Source organism: Pteropus alecto, unplaced genomic scaffold (assembly GCF_000325575.1).
Source record: "Pteropus alecto unplaced genomic scaffold, ASM32557v1 scaffold75, whole genome shotgun sequence".
NCBI lineage: Eukaryota > Metazoa > Chordata > Mammalia > Chiroptera > Pteropodidae > Pteropus > Pteropus alecto.
The window spans coordinates 14291134-14305943 of NW_006440638.1; the positions used below are offsets into that span (position 1 = coordinate 14291134).

Sequence of the window (14810 nt, forward strand, 5' to 3'; positions counted from 1 at the left end):
GTAAATATTTCAGGACTGTCTGTTTTGTACACAAGGGTTTTCTCAGTGTTTAGCAAAGTGCCTGTGACCTAGTAGGTGTATGAAAACATTTTGTTCAATGACTGTATAAATGAATGAATGGATTTGCTGAGATACTGAGTAATATAGTCAGGACTTGAACTGCGGTCTGTCTCTGAAGCCTCGTACTTAACTATTATTAGTCTCTGCCCTTCTCAGTTAGTAGTAGAATCAGCCAAATGCTCAAAAATTCTTGGAGCTTAGGGTTCTGTATGGATCATTTTAGTATTTCCCATAAGGTAGGCAGTTAATGTTATTTTGGAAGTCAGAAATAAAAGAGCTTCATTAATTTTACTTTAAAAAAAAATTCTCTTGCAGCTTGAAAGGGAGAAAACAATGGGAGAAAGCAATGGGTGCCTCTCAGAATCAAAAATAACAATTTTTACTTAAATACAAGCCTCTCTTTCTAGAGCTCCCTGTGGGTGACAGCATAGAGGGTTTGACCAAGAATGTTGAGATTCTTCCCAGGCTAGTTTCCATGGTGATGGTTGCAGCTTTGATAGGGCTGGTGTGGCAGAGTGAGGAAGCATTAGACAGGGTGATGTTGCATCACTAAGTAACCAAAATCTCTCATGACCACAAACAGCAGAGTCTGCAGCCAGTGATGGTGGATAGAAACTGGCTCATGAATCGAAGGAATGGCTCTTAAAAAGCTGTTTTTATCTATTAAACTATCTTAATCCATTTTTGAGAGATTTGCCTGTAGTAGGGGTCAAGAGTTAACAGTAAGATTACTTCTCTTGTTGGTGAGTCTACCAGTGAGAAAATCAAGGCAGAATGATGCTCACCTATTAAGGTTCCCAGAAACATCCCAAAGCACTTACGGACACAATCTGTAGAAATATCCCAGAAAGAATTTCATTGAGCAGATAATTTAGAGTGCTGTTCAGGTAATATATTGCTACATAACAAACCATCCCAAAACAAAGTGGCTTAAAACAGTAATTTTATTATTATCTCTCATAGTTTGGTGGGTATTCTTTCTTGTAGTCTCTCATGTGGTTGCATTTCAGATGGTAGCCACCCTTGGGTTTGTTCTGAGGGATTTCTAATTCATGTGTCAACCAGAACACATGCTCTTGGCCTCTCCACATGGCCTGGTTTCCCCACAGGATGGTGGATGGGTTTCAAGAGTGAGTATTAAGGAGAAAGGAACTAGAAGCCTCTTAAGCCCTCAGCCTGGAAACTGGCACAGCATCACTTCTGCCATGTTCTGGTGGCTATGTTGTTCCAGAACCCACCGACATATCCTGCCTTCTAATGGAAGGAATGCCAAAGAATTTTTAAGTTGTGTTTTTATTTATTTTTTTATTAGCCTACAGCACCTGGTCTTCCTAGGAGTCTCCCATCCAAGTACTAACCAGGCCCGACCCTGCTTTAGCTTCCGAGGTCAGACGAGATCGGGCGTGTTCAGGGTGGCATGGCCGTAGACTAAGTTGTGTTTTTAAACCAGCAAAGTGCCAAATATATGCTGGACACTTTGGAGAAATGCGCCTCCTTTCTGTCCTCATGGAGTTTTATAGCCTGAGAGATAGACTTCAATCTAAAATCATACAAATAAAAGGTAAATTGCAGTATGGTAAGGGCCATGATGGGGCTCTTACTCTGAGAGTCTACAATATGGGGATGGTCTTAGCTTGCTCAAACTGCCATAACAAAATATTACAGACTGGAGGGCTTAAACAACAGAAATGTATTTTTGCACAGTTCTGGAGGCTAGCATTCCAAGATCACACTATCATCAGATTTGGTTTCTTCTGAGCCCTCTCTCTTTGGTTTGCAGATGGCTGCCTTCTCACTGGGTCCTCACGTGGTCTGTATTCTATGCATGCATGGCTGTGTCCTAATCTCTTCAAGACCTTATCTCCAAATACTCATATTCTGAGGTTCTGGGAATTGAGACCTCAATATACAAATTTGGGAGGGACACAGTTAAGCTCATAATAGGGATTTGGCTATTTAAAGTTTTTCTCAGGTCTTTTTGTCTGTGGATATATCTTGCTGTGGATATAAACTCAAATTACCAAGTTTTAAATCATTTGGGACAGTCTGTGTTTAGGGTTGTTTTTTAATTTAATTTTGTTTTATGGTTAAATAAAATGTTTACATGGTTTCAAAGTAAAATCTACAAAGTAGAGTATATATTCAAAGAATTCTAGCTCCTAAACTTTAACCTCATTTCCTCTGGAAGTCATTATCTGATTGATCTCATCTTTACACTCAGAGAGTTTGTTATGTCCGATGACCATGGCATTGTGGAGTTTATAGTATTCGTTTCTCACTAATAATTGTTTCTCCTTTGCTAGCGTGCAAGCTCAATGAAGTCAGGAACTTTTATTCTCTCATTCATAGCATTACCCCTGAAACCTATTACTGTACCAAGAACTTAGTTGGCATTCGTTGAATGAATGTGTGGTTCTGAGTTTCAGGGTATAGGCTGGAACCAATAAATTTGAAAGTCATCTGCATAGGGCCTCTTAAACATGGAGAGAGACCTCAGAAGTATTTACAGAGGGAGGAGAATTGACTCACTTTTAAAGATAGAGACTTGGCAAAAGACACAGCTTCTGAAATGTTTTCTTAAAACTTTTGAGGACTCCGTAATCCAGCGTGCTAGGCATTGGACTGGAAACAGAGAGAAGGTTTTCATTTTCTAGTATGTCACTGAGCGCCTCTGCCTCAGGGATTGGGTTAAGAAATATGTCAGGCTGCACATTAGTTTCCTCACTCCTTTTTATATTTGGAAAAAACTGAGATATAGTAATGTAAATGCAGAGCAAATTTCTATCACACAAAAGGGAACAGAGATCTATTATATGTGTAACGTGTATATACACGTACACACACACACATCTTTATTTGAAAATTACTGACTAGTTTTAAATTTAATTTTTATCATATAAAAGCTGGGGCGTGTGGGTCTGTCTGATTTTCTAAGTTCTAATTAAATTAGAACAATTTGTTAACTCTTATGAAACCTCTGATTTCCTTCTCTGAGGCCACAGAGCCTGTAGAGCATTGAGAGATAGGGTAAGAAAGGTAGAAATTATTCTTCCCTGTTTGGCTGGATTTGCCCTCCCTTCTTCTCTTCACATCCTTCAGATACCTTGGCATTTGGCGAGAAAGAAGAAAAAATAAGGGAAGTGCTCATTGAGAAGAATGGCAAGGTCTCTTCGGAAGATGCCAGAAGAAACGAAATGCTGTCTCCTGTCTAGTCTTTCTCTTTCCTTCTTCTCTTTCTGTTTTCTCTTCTTTCTTCTTTTGCCTTCTTCTCTACTCTCATCCTTTATTCTCCTCTCCTCCCTTCTTTTTTTCTGTTTATTTCCTCCTTTTTTCCTCACTACCAATAACCTACTTGCCAACCTTGCTGTTTACTTAAGCTCTAATTAGAAGAAACAATTGATTGAACATTTCTTTCCACATTCATTTTTAAGGAGATAAAGCTTTTCTGGATTAATGACAGCATGGTATCTCTCAGCCATGTCTTTTTAGCCCATCTGTGGTACTGCGCTTTCCTCCCTCAGCAAACAACTGTAGCTGCTGCTCTGAGCACATCATCTCTCTTTCTACAGGGACAAAAGGGCTCTGCTCAGACTCCTCACTTTTAATTGCAAGTGGCCGGAGGATACTTTCGTCAACGAAAGCTGGCCTTCCTTTCTTCCTGGTCCTCTTATTGTCTCTTAATTGGCTTTGTTCATTTTGTAATCATTCCCATATTTAATTAGGATTGACTTTTTTTTTAAAGGGAAGAAAGCTAGATTGAGTCTCATCTGTAATGATTGAAGCAAAGTTGAACCTCAGGTTGGAGGAAGTTTAGTTGTGGGAGAGACATCAATTGTATCAGGTTGGTTCTAAAGATTATTTTTCAACTTACAGAAAGTAGGTTACATTTATGGGGTTGATGATTTTTATAAATAGGACATATACAGAACTATGTCCTATTCTCTACTCTTTGATAATGAAATGCTTTTTTTTTTTTATATATATGTATACATTGATGATCTATCAAATGATGCTTAACTCTTTGTGCCTATTTGGCTTTATATTCCTCACACAGTCACAGCCTCAGGTTGGATTGGCATGACCATAAACTTGGGTTTTTACAGGACTTCTAATTGTCAATATTTTATTGACTTGCTTTCCTCTGATTCAGCTATTGATGTAGTTTAAAAGCTTTCCTTAAAAAAACAAACAAACAAAAAATACTTCCCGAGAAAGAAACTTGAGAGGGAAGTTTGAAATCCATGGCTGGTGAAATACCTTTCATCTTTGTGGCTTAATAACTCTCTTCTTTAGGGATGCTTTTGCCATCTTGATTGCGTATTTTGATTATTTACAAAGTTCTTCTATGTGGCATAGCACTGAAGCATATGAGTAATGAAACATTTAATTTGGAAGTGTGAAATGGCAGATTTAATTTGAAAGTTACACCTTAGGAGCCCTGCCAATCAGCACTGATGAAAAGTTTCCTATATATAAGGTTTAGTTAGACTTTGGATATAGAAGTTCCTACACCATCCACAGGAACTACAGCAAATACATTCATGTTTGATCAATGAGCTGTCATCTCCCCAAATCCTTTGCCAAGTCTTCAGCTTATCCTGCTGCCATGCTGAAACAGTGGTTCGCCTGAAATAATGAATGAAATCTACAGATGGTTTTGGTATGGAAATTTTTGTTTATGCCTTGCAAAAATGGAATTATAGGACTGGACTTAAGGCACATTGAGTATCCTGAATAAAGGCCTTCAGTGTTTTCCTGTTGAAATTACAATAAAATGCAGAAACTTATTATCATGGCCAACAAGGCCCTGTGGTATCCGGCCCCGTCTGGCTTTTTCAGTTCCATCTCATTCTACTCTTCTCATTCTACCATCCTCCCCGCCTGCCTGCTCCCATCACCTTCGTGATAGTATAGTCAGCAGAAGGCCAATGGTGCTGGTTAAACTGCTTCATCTTAGGATCTTTGCATTTCCATTTCCCTCCTCTCGAATCTCTGCCTTCTCCCGCTGATGACTGGATCTTCCTCAGCTTTCACTCCACTCAAGGCTGTGCTAGGTTCTCGCCTAACACCCAGGGCTTTCCTCCACCCTTATCACTTAGCAGATTGTATTGTAACACTGTTTTCCAGCTCATTGAAACTGGGACCTTGGCTCATTTTTGACAGTTTCCTCATTTGTAGCACTCTGCTTCAGTGGATGGAAGTGAATGATGCTCTGTGAGTCAGTGAATGGAGCCTGGGTAAACTGAGGGAAGACAGAGGTTTTAGAGGTTCCTTATTTTTACTGGAATAGCCACTAAATATTCCAATGAGGCTTTTAAACATTTTGCTCATTCATGTCAACAGTTGCCATAGTTTGCTATTTCAGAGCTTTTGTTTTCTTTAACAGAAAATTTTGTTCTTTCAGACAGAAGGATCAATTTGCTATAAAGTTAGGATTATTTTGTTTTAAATCCCACCTGCAAAGCAAGGTGAAATTTAAACTTGCCTGTGTACTTTCTACTAATGGGTTTTCCAACAAAATATAACAAAAGTGCTAATATTTTCAATGCATCTATTAGAAAAATAATCAATTGGAAAACTTGGTTTGGACCTAATGAACTGTTTGTCAAGTAGAAAGCACTGCAAAACACATCCTTACAAACAGAATTAGAGTTTGTGCTTTTATGGGAGAGCTTCTTAACTCATGAGCTTGGGATAGGTTTTCTGCTACAACGATAATTCAATCAGAAATATACAGCAATAAGTAAATAATCTCTCTGCTATGAATTTCTTTTGTAAATTAATAAGAATATCAGTGCTAACCGCCCATTAGATTCCGTAATGAGAGGACTTATTTGCCCCAAACCTATACATTAGCCTTGTCTGAACAAGAAAAATAGTCATTCGATTTTGAAATTTATTTTCTGCACTCAAGTAATCTTTGGAATGGGAGGAGTTAAGGTCAAATTATCTAGGAAGGCGTGAAGATGTCCAATATGTATTATGATTTAGCTTTGAAGAATTAGTCCAAGCCATAAACTGGAGGTTGTACAATTGAATATGAGAGTATAGGCTGTTCCCCAACGTGAATGATGAAGCATCATCATCGCAGGTTGTTTAGACAGACTTAGAATGCTGCACAATTGCTTTTTAAAAAAATTGAGCTAAAATTCATATAACAAAATTAACCATTTTAAAATGTACACACACAATTGCTTTTTACGGGATTAGATGTGCAGTTGGTATTAGTCTTTTCTCTTTTAATTGGTATCTTTCTTTAATTAGAATTTTAATAAATTCTCAGAGTACCAAAGCTGGCCTTGGTATGCCACTGATTGCTAACTGCTTTGTGAAATTTCATACAGCAGAAAAAATACCCAGTTAAGTTAATACACTCTAATAATAATAAATTACTTGAAATATCACTTTATTATCCAAATGTGAGTGTAGAAATTACTTTCTCTTACTTCAGGTAGACCTCGATAAGAACATAGAGTTTGACTTAACACCATGAGAATGAGAGTTTTTAAAAAATCTTCTGAAATTCTCTGCATCAGTGCCCTATCCAATATTTGTGTGAAAGTAATATGAGATGAATTGTGACTGATCCTTAACCTCAGCAAAGGCTCCAAAAATTTAGCCAGGCAGAGCCATTTTTAATTGATCGGGGATTTGAGAGAGCCACTGAGGAATTTGTACAGTTATAGAAAGCCATGTTTTGAGTTTAGAAGGAAAACAATGGGAATTATTTGGAAGAGTAGGTAAATATGAGAAATAGCTCACAGTGTACACCTACTGCAGAATGAAATGGGATGAGCTCTATCTACTGCATGACTAAAACGAGGAGAACTATTTAGCTCACCATGTGGGTGCATCTTTACGAAGTATTAACACTGTAATGCTACTTGTGCCATTAAAAAAATGAATCTAAAAAAATGAATCATTATGTGGTCATGCATTCAGATGCACAGAAATTCTCAGGAACTGATTAAAATGATGGTTGAAAAAAGAAAAGAAATCTACAATAGCATTCCTAAATTTACGAACCACATAAGCCCCATTGACTCATATGTCAAATGTACAAGTTCTTGGTGCCAAGTCAGATGAGAAAAAAAATCAAAACGAAAATCATCTGTCTGGACAAAGATAATTGAAAACAGAGAAGATTAAGGGCAGGAGAAACCCGGCAAGTGGTAATGTCCCAAATTCCCGAGGAAGCATGGGGAAATGAGGCAATATAGGACAGCCGGTCTGATGTGAGCCTCCCACTGGGCAGGATGGATGGTCGTCTCTGGGCAAGTCGGCTGAGTTGATACCTAGAGCTGGTGCTTGTTTGCTAACAACTGTGTCTAAGAAAATTGGAAAGAGTTGGAGCTTGGAAACAAACTGCAAATGAACTGTGTCCCCGAAGGACAACAGAGTTCCTTTCAGGGATTGAGACTAACTCAGCCTATTCGTATTGGTGAACTAAAACATAAATGAGGCAGAACACATAGCCAGCTGGACTTGTAGAATGTTGCTCGAGAAATGGTATTTTCTTATGAGAATTATTAAAAGTGAACAGTGGATTGGCGACCCCCTTTCTTTTTCCACTACTCCTTACTTACCCCCTGCACTGGGAGGTCTTTGTTAACTGAGACTTTTAAAAAACAAAGTTAGCAATAAAAGGCTGTTCAGATCGTACCAGCTTCCCCAAAAGCCCCTGAATCCTAGGCAAGTGAATTTCTTGAAACAAGAAATTCTAAGCCCATCGATGATAAAAAATCTCCAGCTAACACTGAAGTTAACAATTCCCGGATTAATGGGAGGTTGGATAGCATTTTATTGACAGTTTTCACTATCATTACCAATCTAGAACTTATTTCCCTGAGGTTCATTTACCCAAGCAAATCAGTACATTTGCACCTTCCCTCCCAGGTCTCCTACAGGCATCCCCATCAACGAGGTAGAAAGATTATGTATGTATTCTTTGGTGTCATCTAAACCTGAAATTAACCTGCCACTTTCTATCAGTATTACCCTGGGCAAGTTTTACACAATTTTGAGTTTGACACGCCTGCAAGATAGCCAAGTAGTAGTGTCCAAGCGGCAGCTGCATATGTGAGAGTTGCTCAGAAGAAAGGTCCAGCCTGGAAGACTCATCAACGTAGAGATAATTGAAGCCTTGGGCTTGGATAGAATTGCTTAAGGGCAGTGCATATAATGAAATGAGAAAGAGAACTGGGAGAGTATTTAAATTTTCTTGGACAAGTTTTTATTGGGTCTTTATTCTAATCAATGAGAAAAGTTGTCCAAGGCAGTCTTGCTTGCATTAGAATAGATAATTGACTCACCAGTCATGGGCCCTCACTTATATACCACACTCCTGGGTTCAGTGAATGCCCTCATGGTGTTCATTACTCTAGTTAAATTTACTCAGCATTAAAACAGCTGTCAGATTTGCTCATCTTCTGGTTCAGAAGTATAGCAGCAAAGACTGCAAGCCAGCTACCCTCTGCCCCAACAGTAGGGAAGAGTACATCATGCCTTGAAGCCTGAATGTAGCATGGAGCTCCTGCACTTGGAGGGTGGGCTGCCTCTCCTAGGCCCCTCCTCTCAATGTTTCTGCTCCAGATTCTGCTTGAAAGTATTCAGTGAAGGCAAGTATATTCCTTCTTTCTTAGCAGGGAGGCAGCCCTGCGTCTCAGATCTAGGGAAGAAAATTTATATTGAGCTCAAGTTTTTAGGAGTGGAAATTTTTTTAAAAAAGGAGCTGCTAATTTATTCATTTATTTGACAAGCATGCATTAAAAACCAAGGCTTTAAAGATACGCTGGTTGCTAAGACAGACAAAGTCCTTGCTTTCATGGAGTTCAGATCTGGAATTGATATGTAGATAAAATAAATAAAATAATTACAGGTAGTTGAAGTATTCTGATAGAAAATAATTAAGTAGTCTTCTTTAGCCAGAGAAGGCCTCTCAGAGGAGGGGACATTTAAGCTGAGTCCTGAAGGATGCAAAGGGATAGATGTAGGAAAATCAAGAATTAAAGAACAAATGAAAAGGCCAAGAAGGAAAAGGTGCCGTATGAGAGGTGTCTCCTGGGGTAGCCTGCAAATTGCCCTATGTTAAATTACAACAGTGACCCCAAAGGCTATGGTGGCATTAGACTTGCCTTTGGTTCCATCATAGTCCTTATTTTAAAGGCATTGGGTTCAGTCGTGAAAACCCTTTTGGGAGTGACTACTCCCAAAAAGTGGTTTGTCCTGTGTGCGCTGATTTTTTAAAGAAGCAGAGTGGCAAAAGTCTGCCTGTAAAGGGGCTGAAGCCTTTTAAACTGACGCTTAAAAAATATTTGCATACAAATTCTTCTCAACATTTGGATTTAATGCTGCTGTTATAGGAGACCAGTGGGTTCGTTTGTGAACAATATGCTGTATCCCAATCAAAAATCTCCCTCAGATTTGTCATCTTCACTACAGCAAATGTTCCATCCAGAGCACTAAGCCAAGAGAGTGGTTAGAGCTCCATTGTTTCTACTTGGATTTCCCAAGAGCCATATCCTAGAGAGAGGGGGGAAAAAAATACAGACCTGGGGAATATATGCAGGCATTGTGTATGATTTGCATATAATTTGCATAGCACTTGATAAGCTGAAATTTGGTCTCAGAAAATATTCAAATTAAAATTTTATCATGGCTACCTGTGCAGCCATTTCTTACTATATTCCCCTCTATTTTATTCTTTTGCTCATATTGACTGTAATTCATGTATTTCGTTTTGTTAGAAACTTACAGCTATGATTCAGAGCATCAGCGAAGAAAAAAGAGGAACATCTGGGTCCACCAGAGACCATTTCTTGGCAAATGAAGTTTATATTCAAGCCCTTCTTAGTCCTGTAGTAAAAGTGCCTTTATTTGGGGCTTGTCTTGGAAGCTGATGGGAGGTGTATATGTGATAGGAAAAAAAAAAAAGTTATTCTTGTATTGAAAGCTGCTTGGGTTCAAGTTCAGGCTTTATTCTTTATTCTTATGAATTGTGCATTTTTAGGTGAGTTACTTTGTCTATAAGGACCTCGATTTTTTCATTCATAACTTGGAATAAATATAAGCTTCGTAGGCTAGTGCAGAAATTAAACAACATATATGTAGTGCTTAGCACAAGGCTAGCAATTAATATTGATAACCTGTTTATATAAACTGTCCTCAAGCCATATTATGGGCATAATTTTTGTCTCTGAAATTTGATAACGAGTGCCTTAATGTTGGCCCCAATGCATTAAGAAAATGCTATCAACTAAGTGATTGGGGACCCCCGTTCTCCCTGTTCTTTAGATTGGAGGAGTAGCTAGAGCACTTTGGTAATCTGAAGAGCTGTGCTGCATCTTGTAAGTACTCACATTTGCACTTAATATTTAATTAACACGTACACTGACTTCATTAGAAGCAATTAAAGGAACAGCTTCAGGTAAAGACTTTTTTGAAATTTCTGTACGTGGGGCTGTTAGACATTCATGTTTTGTACCCTTCGAGAGTTTCTTACACGACGTTTTATAGTCATTTTTTAATTCGCTAATTTCTGCTAATTATCAGAATTGCTACCTGAAACAATCTCAACATTAGGATGAAATCAGATGTGGTTGCTCAGTTTTATTTATAAATAGAGCCAGGCAGCCATGGAATACTAAGCCTTATTTTAAAAAATATTTAAAACATTAGATCCATTTATATACAATTACTAGCCAAAATGACAATTCCATTAAGAGGATAGGATAAAGTTTACTGTTTATTATTTAAGGGCTGTCTCACCCACCTTATAATCATGTTTTTAATTTATAAGTCAAAAGAGTAAAATTGTGTCTAGTTAAAATAAATTTCTAAGACCTCACATCTTCCTTCATGGCAGTAGTTCTCAAACGTGAGTGTGTATCACAATCCTTTGGAGGGCTTATAAAAGCACAGATTTCTGGGCCCCCGCCTTCAAAGTTTTTGATTCAGTGGGTCTGGAATTTCCATTTTTAGCAAGTGCCCAGGGGGTTCTGATGCTGACTGAGTCTGAGGTCACATTATGAAAATTACTGCTTTAGGGAAAACGTACAAGGTGTTACGAGAGAGCTTTTCCCTCTGTGTTGTTTCTTTATTATATGTGTTTCATAGTGAGATAGATTGCTTTTTGCCGAGAATCCAAATATATGTTTCTATACTCTAATTTCTCTTCACGTCGTATAAATCTTTCACCTTTTACAAATGTGTGTTTCTATTTGGCTTTTCATCACAATTGTTTCAAATTGGGAAATTGGGTTTATAGTATCTGTCAGGAGGGTAGCAAAGTACGAGACTCATATAGATGTGTTTCGATGGGTAGATAAGCTCTTCTTTAGATGAAAATAGGCCTTAATCATTGCAAGTATCAGTGGGAATTCATTATTCATTCAACACGTTTATTGGGGAGTCCTGTGTGCCAAGTATTTTCTAAGTGTTCTGGATACTTCATGAATAAAGAGAATAATATGCCTTCCTTAATGGGGTTTAGGTATTGGATGGGCATGGGAAGGGCTGGAGGGAGGTAGCAGATAATAAATGTAAATGCATGTCAAGTAGAAAATGTTATAAAGAAGAATGAAGCTGGATGAAATTACAGAAAGTGATGGTGAAGGACGGCTATTTTACATCGGTCAAGCAAGGTAGGCCACCCAGATACAGTGATAGTTGCTGCAGGAAGTAAGGAATCTGGGCTTACGGATATTTGGAGAAGGAGGATGTTTCTGATGGAGGAAAGTGCTTCCAGGACAAAGAGGCAGGAATGTCCTTGTTGTGTTTGAAGAACAGTGAGTAGGCAATGCAGTGGGAACTCATTGGTGAGAGGGAAGGTGGGCGATGAATGGCCACTGGATATTACTCTGAGTGAGAAAGGCTGTCATTGAAGGGTTTTGAGATAGGATCTGCCTTACCTTTAGGAGAAGGAGCAATCTGGCTGCTTGTGGAGGGTAGAAACAAGGAAAGCATCCTAGGTGATGTAGGATGAGTAAAGGGTGAGTAAAACACTGGCATACTTGTTGCCACACACATGGCAGACATCACAAATCAACCACAGAGTCCTTTCCTAGTGGTAGGGATTTTGATTGGGATGACTTCCCAACACAGCATGCAGCCAGAACTGAGCTCTTGGAATGTGCACATGAAATGAGATTTCTTTATATCTGCCCCAACAGTTCATATATTGAATGGCTTTCGAATGCATTATTTATCCTTAGAAGATGTCTAAGCATCCGCTCCAGATTCAGTCATCAACAATATATAGTGAGCATTGCGAAGCAGATAATTTAAAAAAGGTCAATAAGTAAGCGAACTTGATATTTCAGATCATAAGTGCTGTGAAGAAAAATGACGAGATTGAGACCTGAGAAATGAGGAGTTGGCCGTTTAAATAATAGCATTTGGTGTGGGGGAGCAGCATATATAAGGTCCACTAAAGGGAGTGTGTGTAGGGCGCATATCCTCTTTTTTCTAAGTTCACACATGGTCTGTGCTGAGTGTGAGTTTTGTAGTGCTGTTCCTGTGACATGATTGGCAGGTCTGTGATCAGGCGATGCCTAAATCAGTTCTGGGCTTCCTCTTAACACTCTCGTGCCCAAAACATCTCTCTTCTGCACTCATGTCCACTTTGTCTTCCTTTCTCTAATTTAGTTATTTCTTAGCCTCCTTTTTTATCTTACCAGTTACCTATGTTGAAGGTGACTGTCTGGCAGAATTTATGAGAATGGATTTCACATGGCCTTTATGTATTAATAAGCTTATTTGGTGACCTTCTTCCTTCCCCCTTTCCATCTATAATTACTTTTTATAATAAATACCCATCTAGTTTACTAAATTTTCCTTGAACATAAGCAACCTTATATACAAAAGAAATTTCTCATTTTGTACCCTGATGTAGTAGTGCTAAAATATCCACACAGAAAAAGTCATTCAATAGGAAAAATACAGTGTAAAGGAAACCAATGATTTCATCTGTTCAGGGAGTCATCCAGCCAGAGTAGTGAGTAGTAATTGCAGCATTTTGTCATGGAAGTCTTTGGTTGTAAATAATAGATTTCTGCTTTTTAGTACATTCACTTTATTGCCCATTAGAGGGCCTTGCTTTGAGAAGTGCAGCTGGGAGGTTAGTCACAGGAGCAAGAGTTGGGGGGAAGAGGGAGGGGGTGTCAGGGCACCTGCTATTAGCAGGATAAGAGTTTCCAGGTATGATTGGACAAGAACAGAAAACTCAGCCAGAATCAATTGTTGGCATTGTCAGCAACTGTCAGGATTAAAGGGACTTCTGGTGAGTCTCTTTTGCTCTTCATCCCCTGAGAATGGCTCATGGAGTTTTGGTTTACTTGTCTGTAAAATGGAGTCGATTGAATCTGCCTTGTTGAGTTGCTGTGACAATGAGCCCAGGATGGTGGTAAGAACAGTTCATATTTTGAACACTTGCTACCTTCCAGGCATTTTCCAAAGCACTTTACATACACCCTTTCAGTTAATCCTCACAACAGCCTCAGTAGACACTGGTATCCCCATGTTCCTACTGAAGGAACCATGAAAAGTTAAGTGAGTGGCTCAAAGACACCCTGCTTAGTCCATTGCCTGACACACATAATGGCAGTTGCTACTGTTTAGATTAACTTAAAAACATAATTTGAATATATTGTAGAGTATAAGAGGTCATATTCTTAATACCTGTTATTTTCTGTTTAGTTATCGGGTTCCATTTTACAGCACTGATTTTCATCTTTATTGTTTTTCTGCTGATAAAAAAGTCTGTTTTTATTTATTTATTTATTTATTTATTTGCCCATTTTTTCCTCTCCTGTAAGTGCTCTGCATATGGGCATCCTGCTTAGAATACACCTGCTTGATCTTGGGTCACACCTTCTTTGTTTCCTCCAGGAAGACCCACCCCGATTCCCCTGAGGGAACAGGGGAGTAGACATTTCAAAAAAGTTAAAAAAGTTCCTCCAGGAAGTTATGATTTTGGGCATTCCCTGCACTTCTCACTTTCAGTGTTTTCAGGATCTCATTTGGCTTTCTTGAAAACATGGCCAATTACGTGTTACTTTTTATGCTCCAGGTGCCTCGGAACCCATTAGTGGGGGCAGTGAAGACAACGGTCCAAGTCTTAGCTATGTATGTAAAGGTTGCCTGATTTTAGGAAGATTTTTCAATGTTTTCAAGTCTCAGCCCCAAAATGGGGATGATAGTGATGATGATATTGATGATGATACTATGGTATCTTAGGGTTATACAGATCTCATTATCTCAAATAATCTCATAAGGTTATATAGCTTATATAAAACTATATAGGATAAGTTAAAGCCACCGTAGGCTTTTTTTCCTCCTCTCAAATAATATACTTCATTTTCTGTGTTCTACATTTCCCTCAATATCTAATTTTCCTCATGTTGTTCCTTCCTATACCCCTGTTCTTATATTCTTTCCTTTTTTCCATTTATCCAATCATTTGTCTACCCACCCATCACTCATCCTTCCATCTGTTTATCCATCCATCAACCTTGAGTACCACTTTTACCAAATGCCCTTTTAAACCCTGGGCACATAACAATAAATAAAACAATGTAATCCCTGTCTTCATAGATCTTACTTTCTTTCCTACTCAATCCCTTTGTACCTAATAATTTAAATAAGATTTTATCCTGTAAATGGGGATCAGATTTTGGGGAAATGATGGTTCATTGCATGGTTTTTAGGAATAATATTGCAGCTGACTTGAAGATGACTCTATCTGTCATGAT

At 38.5% G+C, this 14810-nt stretch overlaps 1 protein-coding gene and 1 pseudogene across 14 annotated transcripts in view; one reads left to right on the plus strand and one right to left on the minus strand.

Moving 5' to 3' along the window:
• MAGI1 (membrane associated guanylate kinase, WW and PDZ domain containing 1) overlaps positions 1 to 14810 on the plus strand; it is a 554323-nt gene that overhangs the window by 251245 nt on the left and 288268 nt on the right. The window lies entirely within an intron of this gene.
• Positions 1371 to 1489, minus strand: LOC112484449 (annotated as a pseudogene).